Source organism: Colius striatus, chromosome 4 (assembly GCF_028858725.1).
Source record: "Colius striatus isolate bColStr4 chromosome 4, bColStr4.1.hap1, whole genome shotgun sequence".
Lineage (NCBI taxonomy): Eukaryota > Metazoa > Chordata > Aves > Coliiformes > Coliidae > Colius > Colius striatus.
In genome coordinates, this window is record NC_084762.1 from 35,031,677 (window position 1) to 35,050,598 (window position 18,922).

Below are 18,922 nucleotides of genomic sequence, written 5' to 3' on the forward strand. Positions count from 1 at the left end.
AGTCCGCACCTTTCGTGGCAGAGAGGTACGTGGGAACCGGGACGGCGACGGGCAACAGCCACGCGGAACCCGGCGGAGGGGCGGTACGCCCGGCTTCTCCCCCCGCCCCTGCGCGGGCCCCGGGGCGGCGGCGCCCCGCGCCCCAACTTTGCGGCGCGGAGACAATAGTGGCCGCGGTGTGGGTGCGCTCCGCACCGGCCACACCATCGCGGCGGCTGGGGAACGCGCGGGGCGGCGCGGCGGGCGGGGCGCGGTGGGCGCGGGCGGCGCGCGGGCGCGGCGGGGGCGGTGCGCGGGCGCGGCGGGGGCCGGCGGGCCGCCCCCGCCCGCGCCAGTGGAGCCGCTCGGCGGATCATGTGCAGCGCGGCGCCGTTCGCATGCGGCGCGTGGTTTCACCTTCAGGGCGGCGGGCGGTTCGGCGCGCCCTTCCTCGAACCCTGCCGCCGAGGAGGTGAGTGAGCGAGGGAGGGAGAGAGCGAAGGAGCGAGGGGCGGCTTGCGCACCAGGGGGCAAAAACCCCACAACTTCGCGCCGCCCCCCCGGGAACAGGAACTGTCCCCCCGGTCATCGGAGCCGCTCCAAAATGGTAACTTTGCGCTGTTTTGGGAGGAGAAGGAGGAGGTTTCACTGCAGTGGTGGTGCTGGGGGGGGGGGCGGCTTGCGGGCTCTGGAAGCCTCTTGGCTTTGTACGCTCCGTCAGGGGTGGAGGGGGGGAGCGAACTGCGATATTAATCCATTAAGAGACAAAGAACAAATTGCCTCACTTTAAAGTAAAATGCTTCGGCTTAATGAAGGTGGGTGATGGGTTTTCCAGCCTCGAGTAGCCACTTAAATTATTCAGTGGTTTGTTGGCTTTTTTTCTTTTCTTTTTTTTCCTCCCCCTCGGCTGATAGTATCGATTCGGGTGTGCGTGAAATGCCCGATGTGTGGCTGCGTGTCCTGTGTCGTTGTCGTGTCCCCCCGCCTTGTTTTTTAGCTACTCTCCGCTCCGTTGCGAGTCGATAGCTGTGTGATCCCAGTTACAGAAGTACACAGTTTATCAAAGGAAGTTGGGGGTGGGCGGGCAGAGAAAACAATTATTCACATATAGACAGCGAGAAGGACTCGAAGGACAATGTCTCCGTAGTGATTATTTCCAGAAGAGGAAAATGGCCCATTTGATGCGGGTGAGGTGGGGAGAGAGGCAGGGAGTTTAATGTATATCTTAAAAAAAGGCGGGGGAGGGGGGGTGGGAATCGAGGGGTGCAGGGGAAGGAGAGAGAAAAGAAGAATAGAAATAATGCAGTTCCAGACATTTTGTGCTATAAAAGCTTTCCTCCTCCTCGTCCCTCCTCCCCCCCCCCCCCCCCGCTACTATCATCGATGATAATTAGCATAGCGCCTAGTCGCGATCCTAATGCGAATTAAGTACTTGGGCAAGTTGAGGAAAGTTTGGATGGGTAAACTTTGCTATAAGGGAGGAAGGTGGGGTGTTAAAATCGGCAGTATGTGTGGGGAGGCGTGTAGAGCCTGACAGCCGGCCGTTGTTTTTTTCCCTCAAACCAGCTAACCTCTGCAATTAACTGCTGAAGGCAAACCCTACGTTTTAAGCCGAAAAGTGTCGGTTTGGAGTCAGCACCATTTATTAGGAGCGTTAATAAGCTCCCAGCAGCAGACAGAGATCTTCTGGGGAATGCGCATTGTGTGTACCCGCAGCTTATCCTTTCCATTACCCCTATAGATAGGGAGGCGCTCGGGCACTGGATGTGCAAATATAATTTTGCTTGCACTACTTTCTAAACATTAATTCGTGTCTTTATTTAATCCAGATGCAAGATTCGCCTCCCCCCCCCCCCCCATTTGCTGCCTTATTGTTGGTTTACGTTTTCTGAAAAGGCGACTGGTGTAACCTGTGGAATTTGAAATGCAAATAAAAGCCTGTGGGAGTTGAGGCAGAACAAATCAGCATTTATAAAGTGAAAAAGATTTAATGTCTTTGAAACCATTGCGAGATTTTTCCTCCCCCTTTTTTTAATAACTGAATCGTGACGTCGTTTGCGAAAGATTTTTTTTTTTTTAATGTCTGAAAATCGAGTATGCGAAGTGCTTACAGGAAAAACAGATTACAAGATTAACATCTGTTAACATGATCGTTTATCTCCAGCCAAAAATAGGTCAGTCCTTTCTTAAGGAAACACGATTGCTGGGCGCATGATTAAATAATGAAATTAGGCTGATGAGTTCATAAATTAGACGCTGTGCCGACATGTGTTAGGATCCGACCGGTGACAAAAACGTGTATTTCGGGGTCCGCAGGAGAGCGGTGCGAGGTCAAAGTCCCTTTTTGGGGAGAGGCACAACTCCCTTGCCTCCTCCTCCTTCCTCCCCCCCGCCCCCGCCCTCTTCCCTTTCCCACCGCTTCCCATCGCCAGGAGCTCTCCGCCTGCCCCCCTACCCGGGGGGAGAGCCGAACTCCTTCCCTACGAGCTCAGAAGTTTCCCCGGCGGGGAGGTGCGGGCGGGGGGGTGCGGGTCGGATGCCGCGGGCGGGGAGGGCCGGGGCGGCCGGCCGCGCCGCGAAGCACCCGCCTCCCCGCCCGCAGGCCCCACCTCTCCGGGGCGGCCCCAGGCCTCAGGGCCGGCCCCCGCCACCGCCCGGCCCCCGCCGCCGCCCGGCCCCCACGTCTTGGCTTGGCCCGGCCCGGCGCCGGGGTGTGGGAACGCGGCGAGGTGGGACGAGGAGCTGGGTTCTGTCGCTCTTCCTCGGCTCTCTGCGCATCCTCCGCCCGGCCTCCTTATTTATATCCCCTCGCAGTTTCCCCTCTCAGAGGTGGGGTTGGGCCTTTTTTGGAAGTAGGTGCAAAAGTACTCTCACGGAAAATCTCCTCAAACCTGGCGGTGCCATCGAGATAGATATCTATATTATTTTTTTTTAATATAATGTTTTTGGAGGCAGATTGAGTGGTTTCGACTAGAAGGTCGCAGCTTCTCAAAAGCATGGCCTGGCCACTCGCCTCTGGGCTGGCTCCTCAGCAGTCGGCTGGGGAGAGGTCCCAGCAGCCTGCCCGGTAAAGGGCTGCTGCTGCTGTGCCTTGGCCCCCTGCCATGGACTTTATTTCATGCTTGCTGCACTAAATGAGTTAACAGCCAAAGGGTTTTTCATTAACTCATCTTGGCAACCGTGTATTTGGTTGGCTCCCTACCCCCCCCCCCCCAAAAAAAAAACAAAAAAAAACCCCAAAAGAGAAGGGCATAATTTTAAGCAGAAGCTGAATGACGTAAGATGTGTTGATTTAGGAGTGTCAGATTTTTAAACTCTTCTGTCCGGTTTCCTTTGTGTCCCCCTCCCCATGCATGGCATATGGGTGGGTTGATAGCTGAGACTTCTATGTTGGGGGGCGTTTGTGTGTATGTGTCCTGATTTTTGACCATCGCTTTCTGTTCATGTGTTAAGGCCTTGCATGTCCTGGTGGGAACCAGGCAGGAGGATGCTGCCCCTAAGAGAGGGGAGTGGCTTGCAGCTCCTTCCCCTTTCATGACCCCACCATCCCAGGGGCCTATGTGTGTGTGTGTCTACATGATGGGGGCCACACTACTGCATTCAGGGCAGGTGCATGAGAGGCCAGGAGTTGGGGGGGGACTGTGTGTGTGCAACATGTATGCAGGGCTGGGGTTGGGAATGGGATGCGTTGCTTCATTGCACATGAGCCACGAAGCCGTGTGTGCTGAAGCTGTGCTCTATGGATGAGTGTGGATGATAGCCCCCCCCCAGCTCTTACCCACAGGCTGGCTCCTGCTAGTGGGCCAAAAATAACTCTACTGCAAGAGATGTTTGGTATTTTGAGGGGAGAACAGTGCTGGGGAGGAGTTGTGTTGATGGGATAAAAGGTTTCATCGAGGCAGGGAATGTCTTAGTAGTCTTACTCCTGTAGTTTTGTCTATGGCAGTACACTGGGACGAGTCATCTCTTGGTGAGCACCGCTGCTTTGTTTTCTGCCAACATGTCCTTCAGGTCTGTCAGAGCAAAGCTATATCTGCCTGGTTGGTTTGATTGTGGGCTGATCTGTACACTTCATCATGTCCTGCCAGGTGGTGAGGTGAAGTGGGCTGCCGTCATTTTTGGAGCTTTTCTCTGCGGTAAAACTGCAAGCTGAAGTTGTGCAGGAGCACCTGTGGTGTGATTAGTATTACAGTGCTGTTACTCCAGGAGTCTTAGTTTGACAAGTGTAGCTGCCATTCATCTTGAATGAGTTCTGTACAGTAAAGCAGTTTGTGTGGAGCTTTGTGTTACTGGCATGGTATGCACCTTTACTGCCTACTGGTGTAAAATATTTTTTAGGTATCTCTAATAAATCTTGCCTGGGATTTGTTTTCAAGCCTTTAGTTCTATAAAAATGAGTGATACTGAAGTGACATCTAGTTAGTGATAAGTAACTGTGTGGTCTGTGTGAACAATAGGGTATTACAAACCCACTCTAAACTTTTAGTTTAATATGCAAAGGTAATGTTTACAAAATAAAGAGATAAAATACGTATCAGTGATAATAATATTGTCTTAAGGAATGATTCAAAATGTATTTAAGGAGAGCACGTTTGTTAGCATGGCTCCTGTCTAAGCTCAGCACAACCATCTAAATTGTTACGCACAACTAAGACAATATGCATCAAGAGCTGCATACACTCTCCTTGAGTGTGAATGATTATTTCTCTGTGCATCATACAGAAGAAGACAGTTTACATCACTAAGGCGAAAGCTACCTATTATTTTCAAGTGACCTTGGTAATTTATAGCTGGAATGAAGCAAAAGCATTGACATTCAGCTTTTGTAGATTAAAGTTTTCCTGTGACAATGACTAATGTCTTTGCTTTGTAAAATTAGGTTCATCGTATGTTTTTATAGTTGGTCATAGTATCATGCTGTCACCAAGATTTAATAATAGCAATTATCAGTACAGAAGTACTCATCGACGGGGTGAAAGCGGTTGTGCGGTAGTACTGAACCTCTGCCTGTTGAACTGCCTGTAAGTGCAACAGTCCTTCATTTTAGCAAAGGAAGATGTTTATGCCTTAACACTTTACAGATCTGCTTTGAAAGGAGGGATGTTGGCTTCAATTGACTGAAAAGTAAGTAGCCTTTAAAATGCATCTTGCTGTGAATGTTTGTGTAGCTGGTGCTGTGGGGCTGGTATCTGGAAGAGTATCATTGGATGAATGATCCAGTGGCAGTGTATTTATTTGGATTTATTTTTAAGGTCTTTGTGTGCAGGTGATTACAACAGAGTTATCTGTAGTAGTTACCTGTAATTTTAGCTGGCAAGTGTTACTCTGAGGTCCCATGTAACGGAGGGCATCTGTATTTATTATGATCCACAACCTGTCAGCTCTGAAGAGCCTCTGTGAGCCTTCATATCTGTGAAGACTCAAATTCATGCTAAGTTACTTCCAGGACTTCTCATGGGTTTCATACAGTATGCAAAATGAGCCAGTGCATAAGCTTTTGTGAGACCAGTGATGAAGTCTATGCATGAGTACTCAAACTGGAAAGCTAGGTTTGGCTATGCTGTTCCTTCAAGTCATCAAAATAGAAAGCTGAAATACAAAGTGATTGCATTTTACAGGAAGCAACTTGTCTGAGCTTGCAGATTTTACAAGTAAAATGTGCCTGTTTAAATTTTTGAGACACAAGTATGAATTGGTAGATACATACCTTTTAAGCCTGAATGGGCATTAGATTTCTGCGTAGAAAGGGGAAATGGACTAGTACTGTTTTTCATAGCTTTGTAATGTTCCTCAGTTGGGTAAGAGCATGTACAACCATACTGTAAATTGACTTGTTACTTGTGAGCCTGGTACTGTGTCTGATAAGTGTACTTGCCACTCCCATTGACTATTAGGAGTTGCATTAAGATGTCTCTGAATGGAATTACAGTTTCTATATGTGAGTCTGAAATCCTTAACAATATTGGCAGTTAGTCATCTGAAACTTGCTACAGTGATATTTTTTTTTCTGTAGCCATAAACTTAATCCGGATCATTAATCACTGCATGGCAAAAAAAAAAAAAAGACAAAACCAAAACATTCGTCACATTTATTTGATTAGATATCTGTAATATAAATATTTGAACCTTGGAGAAGCATTGCTTTTTGAAAGCAGACATCTTCCATGCTGCAAATGTTTGTACACTTCAGTGCTAGGATAAAGCTGTTCTGACTCAGTTACTGAAGGGAAAATTCTGTTTTTCAGTCACCCACTGTAACTGCACAGTATAACTCTCTGGGCATCATCAGTACAGTACTAGGGAGCTGGAAGGACTTAACAAATAGCACTATTTCTTGACCGCCGCTTCTGTGTTAGAAGTAAGTGAGACTTCCTTTCCTTTTCCAGCGGATTCTAGTAAATATTATGTTAGTGAGCTTGCATTAAAACGTACTAGTGGGTGATGGTCCAGGTGGTTAATGTTCCTGTGGCTTTCATTAGGATGATGACTTCATTGCAAGTGTTTACTTTCATTACCTAACTGTTAGTCAGCAAATGTTACATCTCTTGATCTGCTGAACCTGCTCTGCTATTTGAAGGCAGTGATCTCTGTTTTTCTGATGCGATGATTACTCAACATGGGTTATTCATTTTTTGATGTTGTTTACATCTTGGTTATCTATAGAGGATCATCAGTGTTGCTGCACACTTTATGTTAGCAGTTTCTCCTTGCGTTCCTGAAACTGTATTACGGCAACAGCGCTTATGCAAACGGACTCAAAGCATTAAGCATGTGTTCTGAGATTAAATTAGTTCATGGATGGACAATACTCAAAAATACATCTCTTAAGTTACTGTCAAGCTCTTTATTGCCTATTAAGTTCTAGCAGGTATTTTGTAACAGTAGCACTGGGCTATTGGAAGATACTTCATTTGTTTACCACTTCTGAGTTGGTGAGCGAACATTGCAAATAGAGCCTTGCAAATAGAGCCGTGTCACAGGGACACCAGGACAATGGCTATTTGCATGGTGACAAAGTCACGTGTTAATGAAGATGCTGTTTTAAGTCTTCTGTCGGAGGAACAGAGGGTTTTATCTTGGATTCAAAACCATTTAACGTTCTGACGACTACTTAAAATCCATCTTTTCTAACCTTTCATTAAAGTGATTGCTGCTTATGGAAAAAAAAATTACCAGCAGGATATCGTGTAGCTTAACACTTATTCAACAAAATCCGTGTTTCGTGATGGGCTGTTACTGAGGCCAAAGGCCAGGCCTTACTGTTGTACAGTCCTTGCAAACTCACAGCAACTTCAGTAGAGTGACTCTGAATTTAGAGGTCTGTGTGTAGGAATGAATTTAGCACACAGCACTTAGCTCCTAATTAAAGCTTATGGTATTACATCCGTAATCAGGGCACTCTTAGAACCTCTAAGAAATTACTTTTTTTTCCTTTGTCTCCTCCCTTTTCTTTCTTGCCATCTTACTGTATGGCGTTGGGAGCTTACTTCTTTGTGTTGGGGCTGTCATATTTACGTCCCAAAGGAAATGTTTCCCAGCAGTGTACTCCAAATTGCAAAGTAGAATAATTTTGTGGCTTCCTAAATCTGTAAGGCCAGTTTCTAAAACGATCTAGTAGCTTTTAATCTTCTTTTCAAAGTAAAACAGAAACTGCAAAGTGTATATAATTACAATTTGTAGCTATTTTTAGACTCTGATATGTTCCATTTATAATATAATGATAAAAACAAATACTTAGCGCAGAAGCTAGACAGACAGTTCTCAGACCACTAGCATCCACTCCAGCTACCTTTTGTGCATTCATACATGCTTGCTTTAGTCCCTTTTTTTGTTGGTTTGTTTGTTTGATTTCTTCTTTTTCCTTGGGAGTGTACCGAAACTGTATGTTTCAGTAGGTGACTTGGGTGGGGGGTGTGTGCAGAGAAAACGAGAGCTCTGCCTATTGAGCCAGTCCTGTCTGGAGTGTTTGCTGAAAATCAGATCATATGTCAGTGAGTTTTAATGTATTGCGCACACACACACACACACACACACAAGCTTTTTTATTCCAACAGGTAAAAGAGAGAAGAACGGTGAGTTGACTCGTCACCCTTTTTAAACTGCATGGGAATGCTCATGTAGGTTTATTACAGGGATAAAGCTGGTCTAATAGTATTTTTTCCTTGTCTTTTTAAAAAAGATGGTAAGCAATGTAGTGGCAATAGTTCTTAGGAAAAAAGAGAGAAAGAGAGACTAGTGGAAATTGAGGTGCTTTAATCACAATTGCAGCTTCATTTTAAAATAATCACGTTTATTTAGCAATAGATTTGGGAAAGAAATTAGCCACGTTTTTTGTTTTTAGAAGGGTAATGTGTGTGTGCACTCGCCATATGGTAGCATTTAACCCATATTGTATGAGCTGACAACAAGACACATTTGTGCTCTGATTTATTTCAGTGTTTCAGAATGTTCTTTTTCTGAAATCTAGCACCATAAATTATGCAGTTAGGATTATGCAATGTATCTGTGTCTTTAGCTGTTTTGTCTCATTGTTATAATGATACCAGGTTCATGAGTAAGCAATTTACCCCCCCTCTCCCTTCTGAAATAATTTCCTTAAGAAATAGTCGGTTTCTGAGTGTTGTAATGATTTGCAGGAAGAGTTAGGAACAATAGCCCGTGACACAGTGTGCTGTAAAGGATTGCGGGGCGAGATGTTACGATCTCTGCTGGCTGAAACTAGAGCTGCTCCTTTGATAGTTGAGGATGTGCTTGGAAAGACTTTTCCTCCCCCTCCTGTTTCAGTCATTACAGAGGTTGCTTAGTTGCCTATTTTAATGGATGCATTCTGGCTTCTCTTGCGGTAGACTGTGAGGCACCTGTATTGGTGAGCTGGTGCCAGTACTGGCAGCCACAAGTATGATAAAACCATGAATCAGGCAACTTAAGGACAGACTTAAACTATGCAATTAGAGAAATAAAGTCTCTTATTTTCCCTCTGGATTTGGAGCCCATGGGAGTTGTATTTTTAGACTTGCTTTCCCCAGTGCCATCCTAGCTGTGTGTATCTTCAAGGCTTCAGGAGATGGGGCTTGCTTTGGCAGTCCCAAGGCGCACAGCAAACAGCAGTTAGCCCCATACAGTGCATCACGTGAGAACTTCCAAAACTTGGTGGTGCTCCTCGGTGAGATACCAGTTGCTCACCATCTGTCTCTTAAAGTTGTTTCTTTTAACCTTGGAATACAAAAATACTTCAATGAGGTTATTCACGTGTTTGAGTGAAGTGTCTACAAACGTACTGAAAAAACTGCCCAGCTTGTAATTTCAGTGGGGTGTTTGAATACTAATGTACACCAATTAGGAATAGCTAACTTTGTAATTTATAGAAGTTGAAAGGAGCATCACCCTACCAATGTTAAATACAGCTTTTCCTCCTGTGTGTAGCTACTTGTATGAAACCAGGGCTCTGTCTTCCAGGTTGTTATGCTAGCACATTGATACATCCTTAGATAAATGAACGGTCTTAGTATTATCACGTCAACCCCTTTGCAGCATCCTGTGTGTAACTGTACCTTTAGCTGGTTAACACAGTATTTTCTTAATACTGTTTTTAATGATTCTGTGAATGGTGACTGTAAGACCGTTTTAAAAAAAGTGTTGTCATCACTACTGAGAAAAGCCATACGAAATCTAGAAATACGTACTTCAATTAGATTTGCTCTTTTTTTTTTTCTTTCCCCCCAGATAAATTTTACCTCAGTAATGAATGCTGTGATCAGCAATGCATAATTTATATTGATATTATTAATGGTATTTGGAGAATGTTTTAATGCCAGTTTGAGAAAACATCGCAATTCATGTTGGTAATCCCAGTCCTATAAAATTTGAACAGATTTTAGTAGAGAGCCATGACTATTGGTGGTATGATGAAATAACCCACTTCTTCTCATTGTGTCAAGCAAATTGTAGAGTTCATCTTATCTTGAACAGTACATACCAGGTGTCAAGTGACATGCCAGACGCACAGCTTTGCTTCTGAATGTCTCCTTCCAATTAGAAAGTAATGGCTTTAATGGGATCACCCAGTAATCGGAGTCTCTCAGTTCTCCAGTGCCAGGAGGTGTTTATTTGCAAATGTTACTTATTTATCTGCTCTTCAGTGAGTTGAAAAATTGTTGGTAACCTTGGGTAAATTTAGGGAAGGGAATACTAGGTGGAAATTGTGGGATTAATGGTTTAGCAGCTGGGAATAAAAATAGTCTCAGCAAATTACCCTGTTGATACTGAAGCCAGAATCTGTTAATGGGGTTAACAAGCAGATTGGTTTATCAGTCATTTGTTTTCTAGGTTGATTAGGGATTACAGGTTGCCATGTATTTGTATCACAAAAGTAAGCAATGCAAAAGGCAATGATAGCTAATATTTACTTTCAAAGTTTCATGTACTTAGAAGAAGAGTTATCTGGAGCTCAAAAATGTCCTCAAGGCTATGGGCAGTCTCTTTGCCCTGAAGTGAATACCTAAGGAACCTGCATATTGTAAAGGGGTGGCTTGGCTTTTTAGAAATGTGAAAGACAGCAAAATCAGTAAGGTAATGTGCGAAATTCATGGAGGCCACTAAGCACAAAATTTTAAGTGCCTGTTGCAGAATTGTCTACAGTTATATCTCCTATTGTTTCCATGCAAAACCCAGGACAGTTTTTTGTCAACAATAATGTATATGATGTGCTGTTTATGCAATGGATAGAAGACTTTTGTGTGGCCTGTTCTAACTTGCAAACAAACTGTCTTCATGTGTACAAAATCTTTCAACTGCCACTTGTGTATTGCAGGTCATGTGTTCATCTCTGTGCTAGGTATAGAATTGCAAACTAGGATGTTCGCTCTGAATCTTCATAGAATGATGAGCCATGATGGAGTCCTTTCAATATTATTCTTATTTTCTACCTAGCTCAGGACACATTGTGGCTTTCACACTCTTTGCTATGTTGTCCTGGTGTACAGCTTGAGATAACCTAGTGACATTATTTGGCTTTTCAATACTTGCCAAGTGAAATGCAGTAAGATGGCAAATGAAAATTTCGCAGCTTTGTAGCTAGATGTGGCTGGAGAGGATCGGTGGAGGGACTTGTAACTCTTCTTGCTTCCTTGTCTTTGACAGAAATTAAGGAGGAGAAGAAGAAATTTAAGAAGATAAATACTGACCTAGTTTGAAAGAGAAATGGTAGATACTAAAGAGGAATCCACTGGGGATTGTCTAATCTGGCAGGCTGAGGAATAAGAAGGAAATGGATTCTTGAGGTGTAAGAAGTGAGGCCAGTTACTTATCCATCTAAAGCCTAGGTCCTTGTCTCCCCTTGCAAAAAGCTTGTCCAAATATCCTGCTGGTTCTGGGAGTGATGTCCAGCACACAAGGCTTGTATCATCAGACTAGAGAAGAAGACAGATGGTTGACCCCTTAATATGTCTCTACTGTGCATGACTTTTGTTCTGGAGGATGGAAGATGCAACAGAGTGTGTAATGGACATGGGGAAGGATGAGCAGCCCAGGGCAGCAGCAGGATCAAGAAGTTCCTCTGAAGGTTCGAGTCCTGTCTCTTGCAAGTCATTGTACAGACCAGTGCAGGTTACTCTGCAGTGTGTAGGAATCCTTCGGTGGTCCTGTTGACTCAGTGGGGACAGGAACACTACCCACTGAGTTGGGACTTCCCCTGCACCCATCACCTCTGCACCCCATCATTCAGGAGAATCACCATCCTCTGTTGTTCCCAGTGAAGAGGACACTGAAACTAAACTCTTCTTCAACATCTAAGAAAAAGGACAAGATGATCAGAAGTGTGAGTCTGACAGCTAAGAAGATGCTAGACATGAAACAGATTTTTGTTGTTCTTACAAACGCAGTTTATTCTGCTTTGTTTAGTGTATTTTACACTTTGGAGAAGAGAATGATGTTTTAAGGACTGAAATCCCAGTTTGTCATTCTAACAAGCAAAGTGAAGTTTTCAGTTTGTATTTTCTTATTAATCTTTTAAAAAGAAGGTATCTTATGTAAATATAGGGGTATGTGAATGTGGAAAAAAACACACAGAAAATAATTTTGTGGAGGAGCAATAAAAATGCTTTTCACGTGGTGCTCCCTACTTTACTTCCATGCTCTTAAAGTCTAGTGGGTGAAGTTTATTGATGAGTAGATTTACTCTCTGTGTAATTCCACCCTCAAGATTACTCCGTGTGTTTGGGATAGCAGGGCTGTGCCAAGATGAGCTGGTTGACTTGTCAAGATCTCTTAGCTGTTTCACAGCTGGCATCAGCATTGGTCTCTGCAGAAGCATTGAAGAGCAGGCACGAGCAGCAGCCACAGCAGAGACCGGAAGAGAGGAAAACACAGGGTATGAGGGACTGAATGCAGCCTTAAGGGAAAGAAGGAATTAACAAGAGTATATTGAAATAAGGGCGGAGAAAATGGGTGTTTGGAGGAGAAATGTGTGTCCAGCGAGACTGTTGAAGGTAGAGAACCAGATTCCCCTGTACCTAGGGACACGGGGTTTCTGTAGATGGATGTCTTTGTTCTTTGTTTCAGTGGATATTACCATGGCAGGAATCTGGAATTATCTGTGCTAAGATAGTAAAAGGATCATTGCCACTTTGTGATGCTTTTGTTCGTGAGCGATGAGGCTGAGGTGACAGCTGGAGCTCTCTCAGTCATTATGTCCCTGTACAGGGTCACTGGACGTAGCTCTCGGGGATGAGTTAACATGGTCTAACTGAGATCTTACTTGTTTTATTTCGCATGACTCTGGCTGCTGAGTGGTCTCTGTCATCCCACAGCAACAGGAGAAGGAGGTGGAGTGTGCAGAGCTGTGCAGGAGCAGGAGATGGAGATAGCTATTGTTCACCTGTCACACAGCTTGTGCAGTCATGGAGAAAATGATGGTGCAAATAATGGTGGTGGAGTGGGTTATGGAGAAGAAATGCTGAGCAGAAGAGGTGGTTGGCCAAGCATATGTGTTTGCATGTGCGTGAAGTAACTGAATTTTTCTTTTGAGTTGTTAAAGGACCAAAGACTGTACAAATCACTGTTTATCGTATACTCTTTTCCTGCCTCTTGTCCCCCAGCTTCACTTTACTCCTCAATCATCATTTCCTGTCTGCTGCACGCTTCTGAACTTGAGCTGGTGTCAACATTCAACATCAGAGGCGATGGCGACTTGGGATTAGTGCGTGGTTGTGGCGTGCTGAGCATGAGATTTTTTGGAGGAGGAATATGAAGTGGAGCAGGTTTGCATTTAGGATGAAAATGATAGGGATGCAAGTGTTGCAAGGGGCCTGTGAGAAGGATGAGGCTATGCCGAGAAACCAGGCTGTTGGCACAGGAGGGCTGGTTGAATGGCAGGCAGGATGCTGACAGCCATCTAAGGCAGATAAGTTTTTAGCACTGGCAGCAAATGTCCTTAAAAAGGAAAACAAAGAAATTGCTGTGAATGAGTAGAATTTGTTAGGACTAACCAGGTTTCTGAAAGATGCATGTCAGCAAAACCAGCCATTAAAAAAAACCCACTTGGGAAGTCTGTTGCTCATCACCTGTTTTTTTTTGGGTTTTTTTTTTTTTTTAATTGTGTGTGTGTGTAAATACTCATGAATCTGTCCTGAAAGTACATTTGCAAGAGGTGACTTTTGCTGCTACAACCTTAACTCTTATTTCTTCTACAAAGAATGTGCTGGATATGTCTCTGGTCTCTTAACAGTAGTAACAATGTTTTGAGCATTATAGAAGAGATGAATGAGGACAGACCGCAGTTTCTTTTTCCATCTTCCATAGTTTTGATCACTTCCTTTTGCTAACAGTCATCTTCTAAATCAAACCATGATGTGATGATCAGGTAAAGGTGTGTGGGAACAAAGCAGGCATCTGTTTTTATCTGACACAAAGTCAGCGGTTTAGGCTTACAGAAGATTGTGGTTTATCAGGACAGTATAATTATAGCTATTGTCATATGGTGGCACCCAGTAGCAATGATAATCTGTTGCTGTTGTTCCGGATGTATACAAACACATAGAAAGAATCAGTCTCGGGACTTGATTGTATCTTCTCTGTACATACACATGTGGTTGTATGGATCCATTAACAGGTCATTAAAATTCTTCAAAGAATATCTGCTGTCAAATGTTAATAAATGTCTGTTAATTATCACAGCCCTCTTCACAATAGTAAGTTATTAGAATTGAATTTACTGTGCATTTTACTAGAGTAGGGGAGAAGCAAACCTCAGTGTTTGATCCTTAGCTGGTGTTTGAATGGTATCCACAATAGGAGGCAGAAGTTTGGCCAGCTGTCAACTGCTTTCTACTCTCCTTCAAACTTAGGTGTTTTTTGTGTGGGGGTTGTCCCTGCCCAGGGCTTGCAGGAGAACAGCACCGTGAGGCTCTGGTTCCAGATTGCTCTGTGGGTGCCTAGAAATGCAGTGAAATGCCAATGTACCTGGATCATCCCAGAATTTGACCTGCCAGCTACCTGGGAAAATAAGAGTGTCTCATTTATATGTTTATCCCTATTTGTATCTTTTACAGAGAGGCAGTAATGAAAAGCAACACAAGGGATGAGAGCAACCAAGGAGAAAAAGTTTTATGTGCCATGTAGTATGGGTATATTCATATGAGTATAGTGATCACCCGTGGGATGAAGTACTATTTGTGCAGTGTTCCTTCACTGCAAAGATACGCTGTTTTTGCAAACAGCAGTAGCAACTTTTTGGCTTTGGTAATTCAGCTTATTAGTAAGAGCTGTGTGGCATAATAAATATGCACAGAAACAAAGCTCTTTTTTATGTATTTTCTGAGCAGTGCAGCTGGGAGTAAAACGGTGCCATATGCCATGAACTTGTAAATGGTTTTGTAATTTCTTCTGGACACTGGTCAGAAAACGATGCAAATTCTATTGCTTTGGGACCTTTTATCAACTTGACCTCAGAGACTAAGCCTTGCTCAGTTGCTCTTCATTTGATTGGTGTTTTTCCACTGTCTTCAGTCATGTTAATTGAAACTTACATCAGCATCTGTGAGACTAGAGTTAGCATTCGGTGCTAAATATGCACTGCGGCATAGAAAGGAGTGCAGTGGACTGAGCTATCAGAAGGAGAGATGGTAATGGCATATATCTTCTGCCTCTGCATACTTCACCCCTGCACTTCCTAAGTTATGTTTAGTCCTGGTATAAGTAGGCATAGCCTGCGCTGAGGTTTTTCCTACTTTGAGGTTATAGCATAGGGTCATTTATCTCACTTTCTGACTGCTCATCTCTAACCCATACTGCCTTGTAGGTTGATGCTGAATTCATGGCTTTTGGGTAGTCATGTGTACCCCTGTGCGTGTGCACACACATATGCTTGTATTACTGCAAAACAAAACCTTCAAAGCCCTCACTGAATAATCTTTACTGACATCAGTGAGCACTTCTTACTCATCTGAGGAGTCTTGCTGACTTCCGAGGCACTTTCTCGTAAGAATTTGCCAGTGTTAGCAATGGTTACCCAGCCTGGCTTCACAGGGTGGTGATATGACTTAGTCATCTCAAGGTTGGCATTGCCTGGGTGCAGACACACACATATTGGTATTACCAGGTTAGGACTTGAAAAAATGTGATTTTATCGGTTTCACCTGTGTAATTGATGTTGACCTTCTGTGTAAAACCAGGCAAACTTTGGCCACGTGGTGATGTAGAACCTTTTGTGTTTGACGGCACACTGTGATGTGCTTCTGTCCCTTTGCCTCTTCCTTAGCATTGCAGGCTGGATTCTCCTCCACTCTTTGCCATCAATACCTGCTGACATGGAGATTTCAGGGATGCAAATTCATCATTTCTGTACACAGGACATAGACCTGCAGGCTCGGTGAATGTATTTGTTTTAAAGTACAAGTCAACTGTGAGGAGAAAATGGTACATGACTTGTTAGGTAATGGGAAAATGAAGGCAATATTGTCATGACGATGACTTTAGAAGCAAATTGCTTTCAGTAGTTCCTCAAATATGACAGAAGATACCTAGCTCTGAGTGTTGCTAAATACCATACTTGCTTGCTAGGATAGCAGTAAGTGTATGATAAACTTAGTGCCAAAGTTAAGAATGCAGTTTAATATTGTGACTTCAGAATCCTGTAGTTCTTCAGTATTCTGCTTCTCTTACCTTGGTAAAGAGCAAAATATTTCTTTTTTTTTTTTTTCCACCCCTCCCCTACTTCCAGTTTTGTAGAAATAAGTTGTTCGTAATCCTCTGTAGTTTTGAGGTTATACATTAGCAAGCATCATATTAATTAACCCTTGCAAGTCAACAATGACTTTTTTGTGATGTAAGCATAGTATATGCCTATACATGTGGGAACAAAAGTCATAGATTTATTTTAAAGCCATAAAGGTGGATATGTGGTGTTGGCAAGAACCAGAGCATACCCTGAGGCGTCCTGACATTGCCATTTGGGATATGAGCTTTTATACAAGTAAATTTTATTGTCTAGGTTAAAAGCCAAATTCATTGAACCAAATTAATCTCTGGTTCATTTCCAATGTTGGCAGAGTTTAAACAGGGACAAATGTAGCTGGTTAAACATTAAAGAATATTATTGATTTGATATTTTTAGACTAATATTAGAGTGAGGTCAACATTAAATAGGTTTTGAAGTTTTTTCATGGATTTGCTGTGCTGCCAATAATAAATTGGATCTTTATTTATTTATTTAATAATCATACTTGCTGTGAGTACAAAGCTTGTAATTTAACACTCGTCCTTGATCTGGCAAGCTGATCTATGTAGGCAGATGCTAGTGGCCACTTGGAAACCTGTTGAGCTGACGGCAAAGATTTGCTCGTGTGGGTCAGTCTGTAAAACTGGGGATTTAATTTCAGAGGGAATTAACAACTCAACTGTTGCCTAATTTTAGAGCTCAAATAATTGCTTTGCTTATCCATGAAAAGAAACAGTGCTTGTCTTTACAGTGTTCCTATCTAGGGTGTAAAACCAGGTAATTTACGTTAAATAGCAAGAGAAGCAGTTTGTCTACTGCATGAAACCCTGCTGTTTATTTATCAATGTAATAACATCCATTAGTTTCTGGATTCAGAGTCCTCTTGGAAGTGCCACAAATCTGCAGTGTCCCTGTGTGCTAGATTTAGCACTCGACACTCAGATGCAGTTTTCAGCTCTGTTAAGTGTCTGGATCCTTACAGCTCCCAACTGGCTGTGTTACTGAAGACGTTCAGGCACTCAGAATCTCTCCCAGGTCAACTGTGACTTATGTGCCATCACAGAGGGCTCAGGGAGACCAAGCGATAGCACTGCAGTTATCCTAAGGGACACTGTCATCATCAAGATGACTTAAAAGCCTAGTTGGATGTGTAATGCAGTGCCAGTGTGTGGGTTGGCCCTGTTGCGCCTGCTGCTGCAGGCCGGGGGCTCGAGCCCTGGCTGATAGTTCCATCCAGATACCTGCAGGACAGCAGTGTCTGTCTGCTGCAGGTGCAGTGTCAGGAACTGCGGTATCAGGCAAGACTGGTGCTCTGGAGTTTTCTGAAAGCAATGGGGAGGGGAAAGAAGGTTTAGGAAAGCTGAAGTACCAATTTGGGTAAATGAAACAATTGAATAAATGCAATGCTGACATAGCACCTATGCTATTCTTGCCCTGTTACTCCATATGCCTCATCGTGGAGCAGGAGTGGTTGAGCAGGAAAACATCACTGCTCCCCTCCCTGTGTTTTCATGCTCCTTCTTCTTTTGGCCAGAAATTTCTCTCTGACATCTCTTTAGGAATCATGTTTTCACATTGCCTGTTTGCACCTGTGCTTACAGGGAGTCACTGCAGGTGTCACTGCAAAGAAGACTCTTCTCTGGTGTGAGATCAGAAGATTCCACAGCAAAGAAGTCAGTGAGAATCACAGAATCTTAAGGATTGGAAGGGACCTCGAAAGGTCATCTAGTCCAACCCTGCTGCCAGAGCAAGACTATCTAGAGTAGGTCACACGGAAACTCATCTAGGTGGGAATGTCTCCAGAGAAGCAGACTTCACATCCAATCTGGGCAACTCGTTCCAGTGCTTGCTCACCTTCACAGTGAAGAAATTTTTCCTTGTGTTTCTTTGGAACCTCTTATAGTCTTAAAGAGTAACTAACTCATCCTCCTGAAAGCAGCATAAATGTTAGGAAATGATGTATCAATGTTTGGATTTGTCAGAGGAGAGGTGATCTGTTTGAATATGACAGGTTTAGGAAGTTCCAGGTGAAGGACATCATATTACCAAGTTCAAAATTTTAAGGTAATGCAAAATAGTGTTTTACCATTTAAAAAAAATACTTGCTGTACAGGTACCCATTTTAACCAAGACTCAACACTTTTTAATAGATGAGCAGTTTTACTTAGCTGGGTGATCTCAGTAGGAAAGTACAAATTTTAAACTTGTAAGCAAGACTGACATATTCTCTAGATCTGTGTCAGTGTGTAGAGGTATATATAAACATGGAATAGTCACCATTGTGTGAAAGAAGAAAAACTTTATTAATATTTACAAGTATATAAATGGTGGATGTCAGGAGATTGGGGCATCACTTTTTTTCTGTTGTATCCAGTGATAGGACAAGGGGTAATGGAAAGAAGGAAGAACACCAAAAGTTCCATTTAAACATAAGGAAAAACTATTTCATTGTGAGAGTGAGGGTGCCCTGGCACAGGCTGCCCAGGGAGGATGTGAAGTCTCCTTCTCTGGTCTTCAGAACCTGCCTGGATGCATTTCTGTGTGACCTGATCTAGGTGGACCTGCTTTGGCAGGGGGGTTGGACTAGATGATCTCTAAATATTCCTTCCAACCCCAATCGTTCTGTGATTCTGGTTTTGTAAGCAAAGTTTGGATTCCAGAGTCGTCTTCAGAGAGTGAAAAATAGACCCTCTTGCCCAGTCAAAAGTAGAAATGTGGGGTTTTTTTCTT

At 43.5% G+C, this 18,922-nt stretch overlaps 1 protein-coding gene across 4 annotated transcripts in view; it reads left to right on the forward strand.

The window, feature by feature from the left end:
* Positions 1-346: 346 nt before the first annotated feature.
* ZNF516 (zinc finger protein 516) overlaps positions 347-18,922 on the forward strand; it is a 104,607-nt gene continuing 86,031 nt past the window's right edge. For 2 of the 4 annotated variants that reach the window (XM_061995821.1, XM_061995826.1), the window contains exon 1: positions 347-451. The gene's annotated coding sequence lies outside the window, so the exon portion shown is untranslated. Of the gene's footprint in view, positions 452-479; positions 587-1,091; positions 1,167-18,922 lie in introns of those variants that run through there. The other 2 variants (XM_061995822.1, XM_061995824.1) reach the window with 2 other exon arrangements.